General features: G+C 43.2%; 1 long non-coding RNA gene across 1 annotated transcript; it reads right to left on the bottom strand.

The window, feature by feature from the left end:
• Positions 1-1,730: 1,730 nt before the first annotated feature.
• Positions 1,731-7,934, bottom strand: LOC135287854 (uncharacterized). The gene is made up of 3 exons (XR_010351332.1): positions 7,501-7,934; positions 4,898-5,044; positions 1,731-3,197 (listed from the first exon to the last, which is right to left on the bottom strand). It is a non-coding gene; the product is annotated as an uncharacterized LOC135287854 (long non-coding RNA).
• Between the last annotated feature and the right edge of the window lie 10,146 nt (positions 7,935-18,080).

Below are 18,080 nucleotides of genomic sequence, written 5' to 3'. Positions count from 1 at the left end.
CATGAAACATCCCTTGCCTTCATTATGCCAGATCCCGGCCAATTATCCTCTGCTATTTGTTTGAACTGGAGAGGCTCTGAAAATCTTCCCCTATATCAGCAGCTGGGAGAGCACAGGGTTCTTCCCTCACAGCCATGGCTCTGCTTGTACAGGCTCCTCAGTTTGGGGCAGCAGTCTCTGAAGCTGGTCCCAGTCCCACATGTGGTCAGCAGAGAAGTCCCTGAGCTGTGGAAGCTCAGACAGGCAGGATCTGCCAGTGCTGCCATCACAGGCAGCAGCTACAGAGCACAGAGCTGCCCGGAGCACCAGGCACGCTGAGGATGGGCCCAGATTTTCCAAAGACCTTCCCACAGAGGAGAAAGAGACCCTCTGGCACCTGGGCTGTCTGGCAAACAGTGCAATGCTCTGTCTAGTGAAGCTGAGTCCAGCCAAAGGATTTGGAGGAGGGGGGAGCTCTGGGATTGTTGTTAGATATTGCACAAAACTATAAATACTACATTTAAATTAAACATCATCATCTGCATTAAGGAAGCAATTGGGAGAGTCGCTGAGTTGAGTTTACAGAAAAACCCTAACCTTTAAAGATACTCATTAATAAAATACTCATTAATAACATGGTTCGTTCCAATATTTATATAAAGCAGTTAACAGAATAGTTCTTGAGTAATGTGCTGTAAAGAAGCAGATGCAGAGAAAGATTTGGAGCAGCAAAGACACAAGACACATAGTATTGTGCTGTATTACATTTAAAGGATCTTAACCCTGGGAGAGGAAAGAGAGCAAGAACTCAAAGCAATAGCAATAAAATATTAAAGATTTGAGAGAGAATGTTGCAGGCAGTAGTCATTGCTATCAAAAGATAGACAGTGAGCTCTGGAAAAAATATACCCTGTTTGGCTGTGATGAAATGCCAGGTAATTGTCTGTCAGTTTTAGCTGAGGAAATTAGCAAGTGACTCATGGGCTGCAAGCGGTGGGGAGCACGGGGATCATCCGTCATCTCCAGAGCAGCCTTCACTTTCATACACTCTGCTGTTGTTTAACTGAAGGACTATGTGAAGGGAAATGCAAAAGGTCATAAATAAAGTGTTTCAGGAAGATAGAGGTTTAACCTAAGCAGTTGCAGCCAAGTGTGATGCTAATGGTTTGAGGGATTTTTTGTTATGGCTGATGTTCAGAAAGAATTTCCTGAAGGCCTGGTCCCTGCCACAGGGCTAGAGAGGTTTGGCAGGGTGGGAGCTGCAGCCTGTCAAGCAGACAAGCATCAAACAGGACTGAACTCCAGGGAGCTCAGGGGATTGTCTCTGCTTCCAGAGCAATGAGAATTAGGTACATAATTAATGGAGATGGCACTATAATCTCAGCTAGAGATTTCCTTGCATTTTAGGTGAAAAACTAAGGCCTGAACAGCCCAGCCAAATGCTTGGTACTAAGAAATATGGGGCAGGCTGGGATGTGTTGTCTGGAATTTGGAAGAGAAGTGACCCATTGCCTTTTTTAAGATGCAAATCTCGACTCTTATCCAGGCTAGTATGGGGCATGTCTTGGACTGGAGGAGAGCAGGGAGGGATGAAGAATGCCCCAAATGACAGAATTTTATTAGGTAGAGGTAGTGGGAAAAAATGTTAGTTAGTACTACACTATAACAAGCCTTTATAAAACCAGTGCTGTTCTGTTACAGCTCCATTGATTTAAAAAAAAAAAAAAGTGTAGGTGGACTGGTGAATCAAACCTTGCATTTATTTGTAAAAACAAAAAAACGGGTAAAATATTTTCCCTGGCAAAGTACCTAATACAGATTCAATCTCTGAAACTGTGACCATCTCCGTTTATAGGAAATATAGCAACTAGATGAAGCAAGGACCCTTTTGAACTCTCACACCATGTAAATGCAGACAAGAAGCAGGCAAAATAACCCTTATTCACTTTCTCATAAAATAAAAAGTTGCTATGAAATTAATGGTATCATTTGCTGCCAAATAATTTTCCAGGTATAATAGACAGGCAGTCAGGCAAAAGCAGTCCCAGACAACATGACAGCACCTCCTATATGAATGGTATATTAGTTTAGCAATGTTGAAAAGTGCAGTTGGAAAGAACATTTTCTCAACTAAATTCCCTGAAGAAAAACAGCCCAAAATATTCTTCAAATTATCACCTTTTCTTATGAACCAGCAGCAATCCTTCTGTTTCACACCAAGGCTGATACACCTGTAGAGGGGATAAAAAACCTTACCAAACCTCAGTCAAAAAATGTACCAGAGACAACTCCTTTGATAGCAGGCTGCTTTTTTTTTATTATTTTCTTTTTTAAAATTTTTTTTTCTTTTTCTGCAAAAGATGTAAATGTTATGTTGTCTTCTGAAGTGACTGCTAAATTAACAGGACAATGTCTGGATGCCTGTGCGTCAGCTTTCCAAATAACCTACATCCATCTTTTTTATATTTTATTTTTGTGTTTCTTATTTGTGCTCTTAAACTATGGTCAGACCTCTGAGTAGAAAGTTTATAGATCTCTGGTAGGGAAAGAAAAATGATTATGGGAAAACCAGTACTTCCGTTTCTCACAGATGATACTCTTCTTGTCCTTTTCACAGAAAACAGTTTTTATAGTAGATCACATTAAAGTCCCCCAAATCAGAGGTAAAGATGAAAGCACATTAGTATGAGAGTTAACAGTAGAAGCTCCAATGTTGCATGAATCCTGTTGATCCAGAATATCTATAATACGCTTTCCCCATTCTCTCCCCAGAGCACAATCCGCAGTTATTTCACAAAATCTCATTGATTTTCCTCTCTCCTCAGCACTCCTCAAAGACAGAGGAGAAAGCCCAGCTCAGATTGGATGGTAGGAGGCCAGGGTCAGCCTGCTGCAGAGAGAGTTGCTGAGAGTGCATCGCGTGCTGCCGCCCTAAAGATGTCCTCCCTTGTTGGAAGAAGGAGATGCTCAGACAGGCAGTGTTTAATCCCCAGGGGAGAAGCTTGGGATCCATTTGACATGGAGAACAGTAGGAGGTCAGTTCATGGTACAAGGCTGGCTGAGTCAGTCCTGGGAGGAGCAGGCAGCTCCTGGTGAGGCCAGGCCCTCTATCCTTGCTGGAACTGCACAAGCACTGGCGAGGCTGAGCTGGGCTCCCCCATCTTCTGGGACAAGCATGTTGGCCAGCTGGTGTTTCTTCTCAGATATGGTTGTGGTGGCTGAATCAGGTAAAAACAAGACAAACAGTAAGTGGCAGCAAGATATGGGAGTGGGCAGTCATGGCAGTGTGGACCCCACCCAGCAGCATTCAGGGACCTCTTGTGTCCTGTATCCTCAGCCTGCAACCAGCCAGTCCCACATCACTGAACAGTAAAATAATTTAATTTGGTGAAGATCATCAAGTCTAACATTAACCCAGCACTACCAAGTCCTCTACTAAGCTGTGTCCCTAAGCACCACACCCACAGGTCTGTTAAGCAGTTCCAGGGTTGGTGACTCAGCATCGACATGACCTCCCTTCCCTGTACCCTAGATTTGCATCACTCCCTTCCAGCCCAAGCACCAGTCTGACTTGCCACAGCTCTCATGGCTGTCATTCCCTCTGGCCACCTGCAATAACCTCATCTCATGCCCCTTGCAGTGGTTCCTCAGATGTTGCCCAGAGATAAACAACGGAGGGAAAATGCCACAGAACAAGTGTAAGTCAAAAAGGTGATGCGTGATAGAAGGTGGGAGTACAGCTCTCTTCAGAGAGGCTGGAAACATCTTTGGTGGACATAATCCTGCCAGCCTGATTCAAGGAACCTGAGCAACACTTTTTCCAAGGCCAGGCCAGCTCTTAGATAGCTGCAAGCCCCAAGACATACATTGCTTAGCCAAACTCAGCTGTCGTTCCTGGCCAGACAACACTTCCTTGGAGCTACCAAGAGCTCAGTGCACGAGGAGAGAGCACATATGGATGTCTCCAGTGGGTTGCACTCTCCTGGGATAGGCATCATTTCTTGCTACCTGCAGGTGGTCACCTGGTGATTTTTCAAAGTCAGAACATGGATGTTATTTGGTAAATGGAGGCAGAACACTGCCAGCTGGAAGGAGGTGCTTGGGAATTACTGTAAACACAAAGTGATGAAAAAGTATGAAAAATGCTCAGGAGACTCTGGGAGGAGTAAGAAATTCACACCTGACGCCATGGTGGGGGTGAATGAGTAATTCCAGAGCAGGGGGCATGAGTCAGGTGGCAGGAGATGTACTGGGCTCTTTCTTTCCAGACTCTTCTGACTCAGGATCAGCATGCTGCTGCCCAGGGACCATTGTTTAAAAGGCATTGCCTTCGGGCAATCACTCTTCTCTGAGTGAAACAAGTCACAGTGTTTCTTTAACACTGCCAGAAATTCAAAGCAGGTACTGTAAGTCAACAAAATGCTAATTCCCCAAAGGTTAATTAAACTGAGCGGGACTTGTAGATGAAATGCAGCGGCTGACTGCTGCAATTAACTCTGGCATCATGGTTAGCATGAGGTGGCATTCCAGTGAAGGGGAGCTCCTCAGATGAGTTATTTTGGCACTTAGTCCCTTGAGGCGTGGGGGGGGCTCCTGTATATATCAGTCATTTTGTTCTTGCCTGCCTTCAGGAGATGGAAATTAGTGACACCCAATTCAGTCAGCTGAGGAAGGAATATGTGTTGCTTCTCTTCAACCCCTCAGAACAGGCACTCATCAACACTGAGTTATAAAGTATGAGCCTCCATTTAAAGTCAGTTTTCTAACCTAAATGCAACAGGTAAATCCTGTATTTTACTGCCTGACCTTGCAGGTGAAGCTGGAGAGGGCAGATTATTTTGTGGGCTTGGGGAGGCTGAAGACAAAAGAGGGCTTTGCACACAGAAACAGGGAACACAGAGGAGGGTGGGGGTTTTACCTTTAAGATATTAACTTTTGGTTCCAACACCAGCATTCCATGTTGTTTTCCACAGTAAAGAGCTGGAGGATGTAACTGTCTGAGCTTTGAGATGCCTTTTGGGGACCTGTTGAGCCCAGATGAATAGCTATTGTCCCCAGGAGGTACCTGCCACATAATAACATCCAAAAAAATCTTCCACTTACTTACTGCTTTTTTCATACAAATTTAAAATATAGAAATAAAGTTTTTTATAGAAATATGTGGAACAATTACATTACAGCTGCATGCAATTACTGCATTGGATTATGTGACATTTCAAAACAGAGACATAATATGATTTTACAGGTATATCAGGGGGAAAAAAATTTCTCTTAAAATACAAAATTTAAACTCATGGGTTCAAAACACACTCTCCTCCCCCTTCTTCTTTTTTTTTTTTTTTGGCCATCTGGAAATAATTAGATTAAAAAACAACAACAACAAAATAATAAATAATCTCATGAGCAAAAGTATGGAGCCTGTACTAAAACCTTGTGCTGTGAGGTAAAGACCTCTTTTCGCTAGGATGAGCAGAGAGTTTAGCTGGCAGCCAGGAACATCCAGGGGTAAAAGTTTTTCCCTTACTATTTCATCACCAAGCAAGCTTTTTTGTGGTCTGGAAGTTTCCTTCATCATCAGGGCTTGTCCCCTTGAAAGAGATTTCTCCATGATTCTCAGGCATGTTTTTGTGCTCTCTTTCTGGCCTTCATTCCCTTCCTTCACTGGTGTACAGTCAGACTGTCCTGAGGTAGTCTTATCATGAGAGAAAGGGATGATTAGCATGGAGAAAGGGAGATGCCTGGCTGGAGGAGTGAGAATGAAATTTTTATAACCACAAAAGACGATAGCTCCACTCTGATTCCTCTGACTTTTAACTGGACAAAAGGAGAGCCATTTCCATGCCTTCCAGAGCCCATCAGCCCATAAAAAGCACCACAAGTTCCCAAGTCCTCAACTCTGATGCTTTTTATGTAAGCTCTGTGCTATGGTCACCATGAGCAGCTACCACTGAGGTGATTAAATGGCAACAGTGAGAGGTCTTCAGAAAAGTCTGATTCCCACAAATGTCATTACCATGTTCAGGACCCCTGCCTCGCCCCTGTACCAGGCCTGCCATAGGGATCAGTGTGGAGACAGACCAAACTTCTCCAGGAACCTGTGCATCTCTTTATTTGGATTTTAAAAAGGTATCAGGTCACAGACTCAATAACCTTTACTCCAGTCTCTCCTGCTAATCTCTCTCCTTCAGCATAACTAGGCTGCAAATAAAGATGAAACCTTCATGAGAAAGTGCCCTGAGAAGATGATCCAGACTCTCCAGCTTGTAAATTAACTCTCTGCTCTGGTGCATCCAGCAGTTTGTTTTCCTCAGCCAAAGGCCTGGAAGGTCATGAGATCCCAACAAACAGCCTTCAGTGGTTTGCTTTCTGCATTTAATTTGCTCTTCAGTATCATATTTCCCTTGAATCACATTTTGCTTCGGGCAGATCTTATTCTGAAAAAAATCTGGAATTACTCATATCTTCCTAGGGGAAGCAGGGCAAGGGCAGGTATAGGATGTCAAAGAGATGCCATCAAACTTATTCCATGTATTTTCCCTAGAAAAAGGTAACTCAGTGTCTGCATTCCTGAATGGCCTCCCAAAGATTTCTATTTCTGCCAATTTATGTCCATGTGTCTTCCTATGGATGTGGTCGGATATCTTTATTAGCCAAACATATCCAGGTCCTGATTAAGAAAGATTAGTAAGTTAATAAATAATGCACCCTTTATTTTTAGATCTATCTATTAACACTCTACATAGCTCAAATGGCATAAGGATGCCAAAGAGTACAAAACATTCATAAGCCCTATTCCTCAGCTTTTTGATAATCCCATTTCCTCCTGCTGAGAACATTTTCATCCTTGTGATTGCTTTTTATGTGGCCCCATTCTCTTGCACAGAAGCAAATACCACAAACAATATTTGAGGAGGCTGAAGGACCAGTGATGTGAAAATTGCTTCAGTGTTAATTCTGTTTTCTAAATAGAGGCACATTTTTTTCCTGAAGACAAGGACAAGACAGCAGAAGGTGAATGGTACTGATGCTTTTATTCTTTTGCAACAGCTTCTTCAGCACATACCTGCAACTGCTGTGAGGAGACAGATTTTTATGTCATGAAGCTTCACATATAGGCATTTTACCTATAGGTCATTTCTCCTTTCTTGATGGTGAGGAAAGAAATAATGAGTGTTTACATATAAAGAGATACATGCCTACACACTTTGCAAAATGAGATCTTTTTTAAAAGCACATGGCTTTAGTGCTCCTGAATATATACCTCCTGTCTTTTGAGAAGAAGGGCTTGTTTTAGGCAAGAGGCATGATGTTTATTATCATCTTTCTGTGCTAATCCTATTTGTATCCCCAGGTGGTCTTTCTCAGGTTGTTCTTACAGTAAACTGGCACTGACTTGCTGCTGCTGTATTTCAGTGTACAGCAATGATGTCATTGTTGTAATTCATTATTATTTTTATTCATTTATTTGATACAGTATCTGTTAATATGGAAACTCAGTGTTTTTGTCCACTTGATAAATACCTCTACTGACAAGTTTTCAAGTTTTCCATGCCAGGATGCAAGATGCATTTTGATAACGCCTCCTTTGCATGCCATGGTCCTGATGGATGGAACAGCCTCTGCATTTTGATGTGGGCAAGAAATAAATCTGCCTGGGGGGAAAGGAAACACAAATGAGAGCTCATCATGTAACACCACTGCCAAAATTCTAATGCTATTTCCCAGTATGCATGGAGATGAATTACAGGTAAAATCTAAGGGTTGTGTTGTCACTTCCATAGACTTCTAGCAATAATTTTTGAAACTTGAACCGCATTTTAAAGGAAACTTGAACAATGGTTTACAAAACTCTAACAATGTTTTGCCATTTTCCTTTAAGAGTCTCTGTAAGAACCAGTCTTGTCCATAACACACCCACATAGGTCTACATCTTATTAAAATCTGGGACGGAGGAGTGTGGTTGATTGATTGATTACATGCAATGTAATTGATTACATGCAATGGTGGTTGTGGTTGATTGATTGATTGATTGATTACATGCAATGTGATTGATTACATGCAATGCTTACCTGGTCCTGTTAGGTGCCAGGTAAGCATTGCATGTAATCCTCTCTTTTAGGTTTCTCTGCCTCCCCTTGCTTCCTGGTTTTCTCTCTCCTTTGCTTGTGTGGTGGCTTGGAGACACCACAGTCCATCAGGAACAAGATTGCCATGGGAACAAGATCCCACCACCCTCATGCAAGGTCATTGAGGAGCTTGGAATTCAGACACTCAGACTGAAACTTGTGAGTTGGGCAGTACAGAGTCCTATTAGGACAGGCAACAATTCTTGTGGGATCCAAAAAATACGGAAGTACCCTGGCTCCATGAAGAAATCTTTGCTGTATGGTAAATCCCATGGGCTAAAATCTAGGACAAGTTAAGTCTTTGTGCTTTCTCCTTCAAGTCATAATGTTCCCGAAAATATTGGTTTAAGATGAAGATAACAATTGGAGTTCATGAGATGGGAGAAAATAATCCCTACATCTTGGGGAAAGGAAATTGTGAGGAGGGGTTGAGAGGAAAAGTGAACCATACTGAAAAATTCTCTGTGTGATATCTAAATGAGTATCTCTTTGGCCACAGCATCCTGATTTCCTGTGGCATATAACTGCTTTCCTATAGCTTCTTTGTAACTTTCTTCTCTGGAGAGTCAAATGTTTAAAATAGTGACAGTAGGCTCGGACAGAAGAAGGAAGAAAAGTAGGAAGGAAATGTTGCAGACCAAGTGGATGTGTGTTTTTTCCAACTGTGTTAACTGATTTACTGACAAAAGGACCTTACTTTACTCATTTTCATTACCATTTTCTGTCTCTTTTCATGCAACCTGTAGAAGTTTAGACATTGTGAACAGCTATCAAATCTGTTGGACACACACACACACACATCCCATCAAAAGTTATCAAAGGGGGTAGACTGAGCACAATTGTGCAAGACTTCATTTGGAAGCCAAAAAAACCATTTAAATCTGGACAGAAGATCTCAGAGTTTTCTGACCCAACAGATTTAATATTACAGAAGAAGAGGTGATTCTGGCTGAAACACTCCAAAAATGCTTATACAGTGTGTCAGTTCTTAGTGCATGTCATCTTGGCTCCCTCAAGTGGCTGGTTCCTGAGAGTGGACACTTCCCTCCTGCTCCACAGCATGACTGCGTTTGTCCCAGCGCAGGGATTTGAGGTCTCTGCTTCAGGGACCACGGCATCAGGCCCTGCTGAAGGCTGGTGTGTGCTTGTGTGCAGCCATGGTGTGCAAGAAATTAGTACTCTCCATAGTTTTCTGGTCTAATCATCCAAGAAAATACTGAAGGGAGCAGGACAGTTTATATGTCTTTTCACATCCTTCTTCTCTTTCTTGACATCCTCTAGAGGACTGCCTTGGTGTTAGTGGTTTTCTCTGAATTCAAAGACAGGTTCTGATGGTTTTGCTGCTGATTGTGGTAAACCTTCATTAGCTATACTAGCTGAGGTCTGCTCTAAAAAAGGCTGGCTGGGGACCCATGAGAACACATCCTGGCAGTAACCTCCTGAAGCTGAGCAAAAACAGGTGAAAAATCCTCTCCTTGGGACAGTCCTGGGGCTGGGGCTGGGGCTGATTGTGAGGAGCAGCTCTGTAGTATGGAAGCAGATGAATGTGAGGCATTAAAAAAAAAAAAATCAAGGCACAGACTGTGTTCAGATATATTTTGGACAGAGGAAGAAAAAAATTCTCCATGAGAGAAGTCAAGGGCTTGGAGCAAGGATTTTACATTAACTGTCTGGACAAGACCCTGAGTGTTCCACTCTTTGACTGACTTTGGTTACCCGTGCTATGGACTAAAATGGGATGAGATAATTCCACTCTTTCTGACCTCTGTTATTCTATAATTCATTAAACATATGCAGGGTTCGAATTTTTCTGTTGTTTGCTGCAGGATTGCTTCAAAATTAGTTACATACCTTGGTGCAGACCCTAACACCCAGCCAGCCAACAGCCAGGCTCAACCCTGCTCTTGACCTCCTCCCTCCCTTCTCTCTGTCATGCTGTGCAGGGTGTCAAGCCTTATCCTATATTCTTCAGCCAGGTTTTGGCTGAAGAATGTAGGATACACACACCCAACCTCCAGTGGCTGAGGCCACAGAGTTTTACCTTGTCATCTCACCCTAATATTCAACTGCTTTTAGTGCCATGGATCTTAGACTGCACTGACCCCTCAGCATTGCTCCCATTGCTCAGGCTGAATGTGCTCTCCCCATGGCATGAGAGGCTGCTGGAGCACGGGGCAGCACCGAGTTCCCAGGAGATGCTGCCACAGCACAAACAGACAAGTCCTCCAGGGGTGTTTTGTTACATGAAGAACGAGGACACAAGGTAAATTCACAAGGGCATGAGCCTAGGTTTTTTAGCAAGAAGTTCTAGGGAAAGGAGATGGAGGTGGGTCACCTCTGCCCTGGTAAGTAGAAGGCTCTTTGTGTTCCCTGGTACACACACTTCTGGTGAGACAGACCTCTGAATTTATCTCCTTTTAAAAATAAAACTTTCCTATGTCACTGTTAATTTATTAGGTCGTTCCTCAAAGAGAGGCCTCATCCTATAGCCCCTTGTCAGCCACAATTTATCTTCTCTGTTTTAAGTTTCCCATGTCCTTACAGGCAGAGGTTTTCGGGATTTCTTCAAGGACATATAAAGATTTCTCATCAATGCAATATGTGTTTCTTTAGTCTCATGAAATAGGAATGCAGCTTCATCTGTTCAGTTTGAAGATCAGATGGATGGGAACAGGAATAGGTACATAAAACAATGAGAAAACTGTAATACAAATGCTGAACCTGAACTTAATGTGTCCTTTTGTGTCATGCAGTAAAACTTTCTGAGCATTTACTAAATAGCCATACTTTTAAGCTAAAAAAACCCTAGCACATCTTATCCCTGCTCATGTAATGTCACAACAAGCTCCAGGACTTTAGCATGTGATTTCATGTGTGCACAACCCCCAAAAAGCTTTTTGAAGTGGCTTCCCACTTCATTTAGAAAACACAGGAGATGCTGCAACAGATGCTGAACAGACTTGTGAGTTTTCTCTTTTGTCATTTTTTTTCTGGATGAGAACTATGCATAGACTGAAAACATGTGATATGCTTCTTTAATCAGTGTGGGAGCTGTCCTGCTTTGGTTCAAATTCTAGCTCAAATCAACAGTGGAATTTGAAAGCAAATATCCTGATCCTCTTCACTTCCTGTGCATTTTTTTGCATCATGGCATGACTACAGAGTGCACAAACTGGAATTTTTTCAGATGAAAGTAAACTGGAAGATGTGGGGATGTCCCTCACGAGTTCCAACCTCCATTGATAGGACCAGACTGGAACTCTTCCAAACTAAAGTAACCTGATGGATAGTGCCAGCTTTGGTCCTTGGTACCAGTTCCATCACTCTGCAGATCTACTCCCATTGCACTGCATTATGTGCTAGTGTAGACTGCTCTTTGTCCACTGAATTTCTCCTTTCAGCCCTTTGTGCCCATCAGGATAGCTGTGACAAGCTGGATAGCATCTTACTCAAATAGTAGAGATGAAAGGTTTTATACAACCTTTTACCTCTCTACTCTTAGGATACAGATGTGTCATGAATGTGAGTGGGAGCTTCAGACAAAGTTTATTAGAGAAGCCCTGCCACTGAGTCACAAAGTGCAGAAAGGACCTCTCTTGCTTTCTAAACTTCTCATAGAGGAGTCTGGGTGCAGGATTCTGGATCCCATCTTAGCCCCAGATTTTGTCAGCAGTTTAAATTATTTAATCCAGAAGGATTAAGCATGGCAAATCAGATATATTTATATAAAGTGAATTATTTATTGTGACTAATGATTAGACAAAAAGATCTCAATCAGAATTATTTACTGCACAGCTTAAACTACTAGCAGTGTATAGGATAGAATAGGATAATGCACTATACCAAAGCCATTAATTATATGAAAGCAGGCAAGAAACAATTTTTAAAACAGAGATCAATGTAACACACCCATACCAATGACTGTGGGCTTAATCTCTTTCACCCAGCCTTGAGGGTTATCCTTAGGGGCATCCCCTACCCAAGGGAGGAATCTCCACACACTCCAAGGAGGAATATGTTGGAAGAACCAAACCATACGAGAGTGGACTGGACTTTTATAGTATAAAGTGATTGACTGCCAGTCTCATATCTCTGGTTGCCTCACTATCAGGATGTTGATTTGGGATGTTGGATGTTGGTGAGTGAGACAGGTTTGAGCATAATTCAACACCAAAAGCAGCACATGATGTCCCCTCTCAGCTCACCACTGGTAGCTTCCAAAACAGGGTGTTTTTTAGTTGTTTGGCCACAATGCAAAGAGTCCTGCTACAGTATGCTGATAGAGCAGTAGGATTAGAAATTGAATGAAGTAACTCAGGTCCTGCACTTTTTAAGAAATTGGGTGATAAAACCAGGATATTTTCAGACATAAATGTAGAGACCTCTCATAAAAGTGACATGGTATTATTTCAATCCATTAACTGTGGGGAGTTGCAGCATTTTTCTGAGGACTTGCACTACCAGTGACATGTGCTGAATCTGCAGTGCTCAGCCATTTGGAATATATAAAGAAATAAAATCATGTTGCCCCAAACACCCGGCTTTGGGTTTTGGCCTCTGGCTTTAGACTTTTAAGAGGAAAAACACTGTCAGCACCCTCTTAGCAGTCTTCCCTTGGTCTCTGTGTGCAATGCACCAAAACAGAATAATAAAGGCTGGGACTGGGCTCTGCCACTGTAAGAAAGGTGAGGGGCATTTTTATTCCCAAGCCTTGGACAAGCCTGCAGAGGCCCCGCAGTTCCATGCTGCAGCCTGGGCTCAGGTGTCCAGCAGATTTCTGTGTACCTGCAGTGGACTCTGATGGCTCCCATCAACCAGAGTGTCCCATGAGCCTGCGAGTGTTGCAGAGAATTTTCTCCAGGGTTTGCTGTTGCAGGGGTTAACCAGCCACCTACCCAATCCACTTCACCATGGCTAATTAATCAGTCAAAAACCACTTTTCTGCTCTCTAAGATGTGACCAAATTTCTGTGGACACACATTACTGACTCCCTGGAAAGACCAAAGACAGACTCTAATATTGTCAGCAGCCTTGACTTGCCTGGATGGGCGTTTAAAGTCTTTCTTTAAGATGATCTTTCTGACTTCTTTCTTGAGAAGTCAGAAGATCATCATGGTTATCCTCTGACAACGCTTAACCACCCAAAGTCATTGCAAAAGGCAGCCCATGAGGAAGAGGCTGAGCATGTAGTGCTGAGCGCTGTCATGCAGGAGGATAAAGTCAGGTTACACTTATAAAGCAGCTCACTATTAGTCTTGTATTTGTCATGAGAATAAATTCCTGCCATTTCTCACCCCATTTGCATCTTTGTGGTGATGATGCAAAGCAAAGATCAGCCTCCACTCTGCCCAGTAACTCTTACAGGGTTTTGTGAGGGAATAGGTGAGCGTGTATATCTTTGCTTTGTTTGAAATACCATCTCAGTTATTTATTTCTGAATGTCTTCTTTTTTATTACGTGCTCCTTATTCTAACATGAAAATAACTAATTTACCTCTTCAGCTCATCCCCTATTCCCATCCCTGTGGTGAAAGGACAGCTGGTTGTTCAATCTTCTTGCTAATGCCACCAGGCAGACCATGCTCTGCTCTGTTTTGGTGGGTCAAAAGGAATTTATTGTTTTCAAAAGTGGTCAACACATGGGCTAGTAGAGGGTCCCTCCAGACATTATTCCAATGTATAAAAACATGAATGCTGGAGATCCCATCAAGCCCACACAGTCCTACTGTATGGCAGTAGATTTTGACAGTGAACAGAGCGCAAACCAAGCAAGACCACACGTGAGAGAAACGCCTCCATTCTTGACCTGCTGAAAACTCAATTGTGGCTCATTCCTGAAACCATTTAACCACCTTAGACCTGAGTGCGCTCCTCTGTGCACATCTGCAACATCTGGAACAGTTGTGATATCAGGAAAAGGAAGAACAACAAACATGCAAATGTGCCCCCAGGATCCCAGAGGAGGGAAAGGCTGGCAGCGGTGAAGACAGTGATGAGGTGGGGAAGGGGCAAGACCTGTTTTGGGGTGTAAGCACAAGAACCCTCCAGTGCACAGCCTGAGTGGCAGCAAGGGGTGCATGGCTCTGCTGGGGGTGCCTGTCTTGTATAAAATACTGATGGTGGGATACTGGATGTGAGAGCAGAGAACTGGACACCATGATGACCTGAGAGGCAAAATCAAGAAGAAAAAAAAAAAAAAAAAAAAAAAAAAAAAAAAAAAAAAAAAAAAAAAAAAACTTAGTAAAGCAGCCCAGTTAAAGTGGAAAGCCACAGCACTGCCACTACAGTCACATGGTACAGTTCCATGAAGCCCTGTGAGAATCAGGGTGCTCTGAGGGCTGGGGAATTGTGCAGTATCCCCTGTGAGACAGACACAGGTGGAGCTTAGCTCCTCACAGGATGGCAGATAGCTTTGGGCTTTATCCCCTCCATGCAGGTGGGTCCCTCTTGTCCCCATCCTTGAGAGCCTGAAAGACAGAGACTGAAAAATGAATTTAAAATTGTAACCAGTGTTCCTGAGAGCAGGGCTGGAGAGAAGTGGCCCCAGGGCCAATGAATAACAAAAAATAACTGAGAAATATCCAGAGGCTGTACAAAACCTCCTGGAAGCTGGGTCAGTCCAAACTACAAATCCTTGCTCCCCGTTATAAACAAGAATATCAATATTTCTGCTCCAAATGCAAATTCCTGAGTCCAAAGCAGAAGGGAAACAGTAGATCTTTGTAATGTACCAAAACACCTTTTTCTTACACCATAAATGTATGACTTTCTTCAGTGGAGTGTCAGATGGAAGCAGAGCCTGACCTAGGCCTGGCACAAGAAAAGAGCCAAGTCTCATTAAAATGCACACAGGGTACAATTAAACAATATTGATGTTAAATAATAAATATGTGGTACCTGGGATTTCAGGCAGGCTCTCTCTCCATCTGAAGAGCTTGTCCTAAATGCACATGCCTCAAGTGGTTGTGGGAGCCTGGGAGAAAGGCACACTGCCTTCCTGCAAGACAGCACTGGGACCGTGCCTCGTGCCTTACATGCTAAAGCATGAAGGCAGTGGGATCACAAATACCCTGCTACAACCATTACAAACCCTCATTAAAAGCTGAACTGTGAAAATGGAACAGTTTAGTGCAACAGCATGAGTAGAGCTCAGAGATGTTAGCATCAGGGAATGAAAAAGGAGGAGGAAATGCCCTTCATCAAAAGGCTGATAAGTGTATTTTTAGCAAAAGCAGATCAAGGTTGAGATGCACATAAAAGTTACATAAATGCAGAACTAGCCAAGGTTCCATGTGGATAAGAGGGGATAAATGCACTTTATTAAGTTGTTTCTAAAATTGGAGTCGATGAGATAAGCCTTGAAGGAGGCACTCATTTAAGATTGATGTGGAATAAGTGCAGAGAGATAGCTGTTGAAAGGACTGCCATAAACCAGTTCTCCAAGTTGTCACTCACTGACACTTCCCAGTGTTTTCTAATAAAAATAATCTGTTTAAATCAGACTCTGAAGACAGCTTGTCTTTGGCTGCCAGAGTAATTTCTCACAATTGTTTCACAATTGCTTTTGGAATAAGTCAGGGATTGTTTGAAGAGACATCTTTGAGGCAGACTTTTAAGTTACTGTTATTTATATTGGCAAAGCACTTCATACTGCTTTAAGACAGGAAAAAAAAAATTGCCACATGGAAATTACAACAAGCTGGTTAGCACCATTAAAGTTACCGATGAATAGTCTTTCTACAGAGGTGTTCACAGTACCATACAGCTGTGGAGAGACAATGCCTCATGCTTGCATGGGGTTACAGTAGTCCTGGAGACAATGAGAGGGTTATAAACCCAGAGGATAATCCAGCAACCAGGAACTGCAAAGTCCTGTGCAGCCCTGATGGCAACACGCTGCTGAAGTCCTTGCTGACACAATTACTGTGAAGTTCACTAAATGGGGCAACGAAGGCTGCATCGAGCAGGAGAGGGCAGAGACCATGGGCAGCCTGGCTGACATAGAAGTCATCTTTAACTCTTCTGCACTAGTCATGATTTTTACTTTTCGTAAGCCCCCTTCCTGCCTTTCTCAACCTTGAAATTATTGCCAGCAGGGTTCAACTGCAGGAATACTTTCAGCTGTAGAACTATGCAACAACCATCTTTACTAAAAATAAAGAAATACTAATATTTTGATATGGTTAATATATACATACTTCAGCTACCTGGAAGCAATTCTGCTGTTTTTCACTAAAGAAAAATGCTCATCATCTACAAAAATACTCTGCTCAATTCTAAATGAGCCTTTTGGGTGCTTCCACAAAGTGCAGTATGTTACCTTGTTGCTGTAGCAGAAGACACTTAAAGAAGTGTCCTTTTATGTGCATTTTGCTGAGGGACTTGTTCATTATGAGCCATCCCCAGCAGCAGCAGGATGTACTGGCTAATGCAGCTCCAGCTGCTGCTGCAGGACCTGGGAGGTGTGAGGCTACTTCAGACCAGTGTGTATCCTAAAAGCTAAAAGGTAAAGGGTAGCCTGGGTACCCTTTGCTTGGGAATTCCCCTTGGAGGGAGGGAGGGGCTGTGTGAGTTGGCCAGCAGGAATTCACTTCTATAAATTTCCAAGTGGTCTGCAGGCTTATGTTCCAATTATTAAGTGGCTCTGTGGACAGACTATGGGTACTCAGGTGTGGATCATGCATCTCTAACAGGAGACACATGATACATGCCTCCAACCCACAGCCTCTCTCCAGGACCTGCTTTCCCAGTAATTTCTTTGTCCCATCTTGTCATGGATATATCTTTTGTATGGCCCATGTGATGTTTGCAATGTGCTTTGTGTGGACGAAAAGGAGCTATATAAATGCAAATGTAATGTATTCATTTATTCTATACTGAAGGTTGTACAGAAGGCCAGGTAAATTACACCCACGGCATCTGCCCGTCAGCTCTTAATGTCATCCACTTCAGGAACAACAACTTCCCATAGAATTTGTTAAACATGATTTCCTTTTGTTAGCCCTTGCAGACTATTTTTAATCAAATTACACTTCTCCAGCTGTTTTCCATCTGGCTGGACCCACTACCCGTTGAATTCAAGGACCCTGATTCATTACTACCTGCGTCATTTGCCTGACCTTGCCACGAGACCACAGAGGCAGCATAACAAGGTGCGTCCATCCAGCGCAGCCCCAGCTCCTCACAGCTCATTGCTGAGATCCCTGGGAGCTGGATCCTTGCCCTGAAACTTTAATGATTTGCCACAAGAGCAAATCCTTCATCACTCACTCTGGTTTTACCCAGAGTCCCTTCATTATTTCTTTTATTCCTCCTGAAAGTGTAAGGCTGTCCCCAGCACCGCTCTCATTATCCCTCTGTGAACACTGGAAAAAGAAGGTATTTACATTTCCTGACGTGCTTAGTATTCCTGTCATCGCCGTCTCCCTGAGCCTGCCCTGACCTTTGCAATGACATTTTCAACAACTCTATTCCCAACACTTTTTCTTTGCTGCTATTTCCTGTGCAATTTTGGCTTCATTTTTCCTGCTCTATTTTTGTTATTATTTCCTTCTTTGTTCCTTTATGCTGTCCTGTATATCCCTGGCCACAGTGATGGCCTGGTGGCCCTTCCAGACACCACTTGCTCCCTGCCACAAGCCTCACTCTGGTCTGTAATGCTGCTGGGTACTGAGTACAGCCAAATTAGGGTCTGCCATGAGTGAGGCTCAGCACATGGAAGGAAGTCTGATTTGTGCAACCTGGGAGAGCCCAGCTATTCCACTGCTGGGATATATGTGCCACTGGCCTCACGCAGGGATGGGATGTCAAGAGAAAGACTAAGCTTTCAACTGCTGGCATCACTAATGCTGTTGTTTTGGCCTCAGGCTAAACCCAGCTGTGATATCTAAAGCTGTGTGCACCTGTGTCCCCTCAGCTTGTCACACCTCTGTGCTTCTGTGTCCCAGGGCCCCCAGTGCTGCACACACTTCGGACC

Source organism: Passer domesticus, chromosome 1 (assembly GCF_036417665.1).
Source record: "Passer domesticus isolate bPasDom1 chromosome 1, bPasDom1.hap1, whole genome shotgun sequence".
Lineage (NCBI taxonomy): Eukaryota > Metazoa > Chordata > Aves > Passeriformes > Passeridae > Passer > Passer domesticus.
This window is presented reverse-complemented; position numbering and strand designations above follow the sequence as displayed.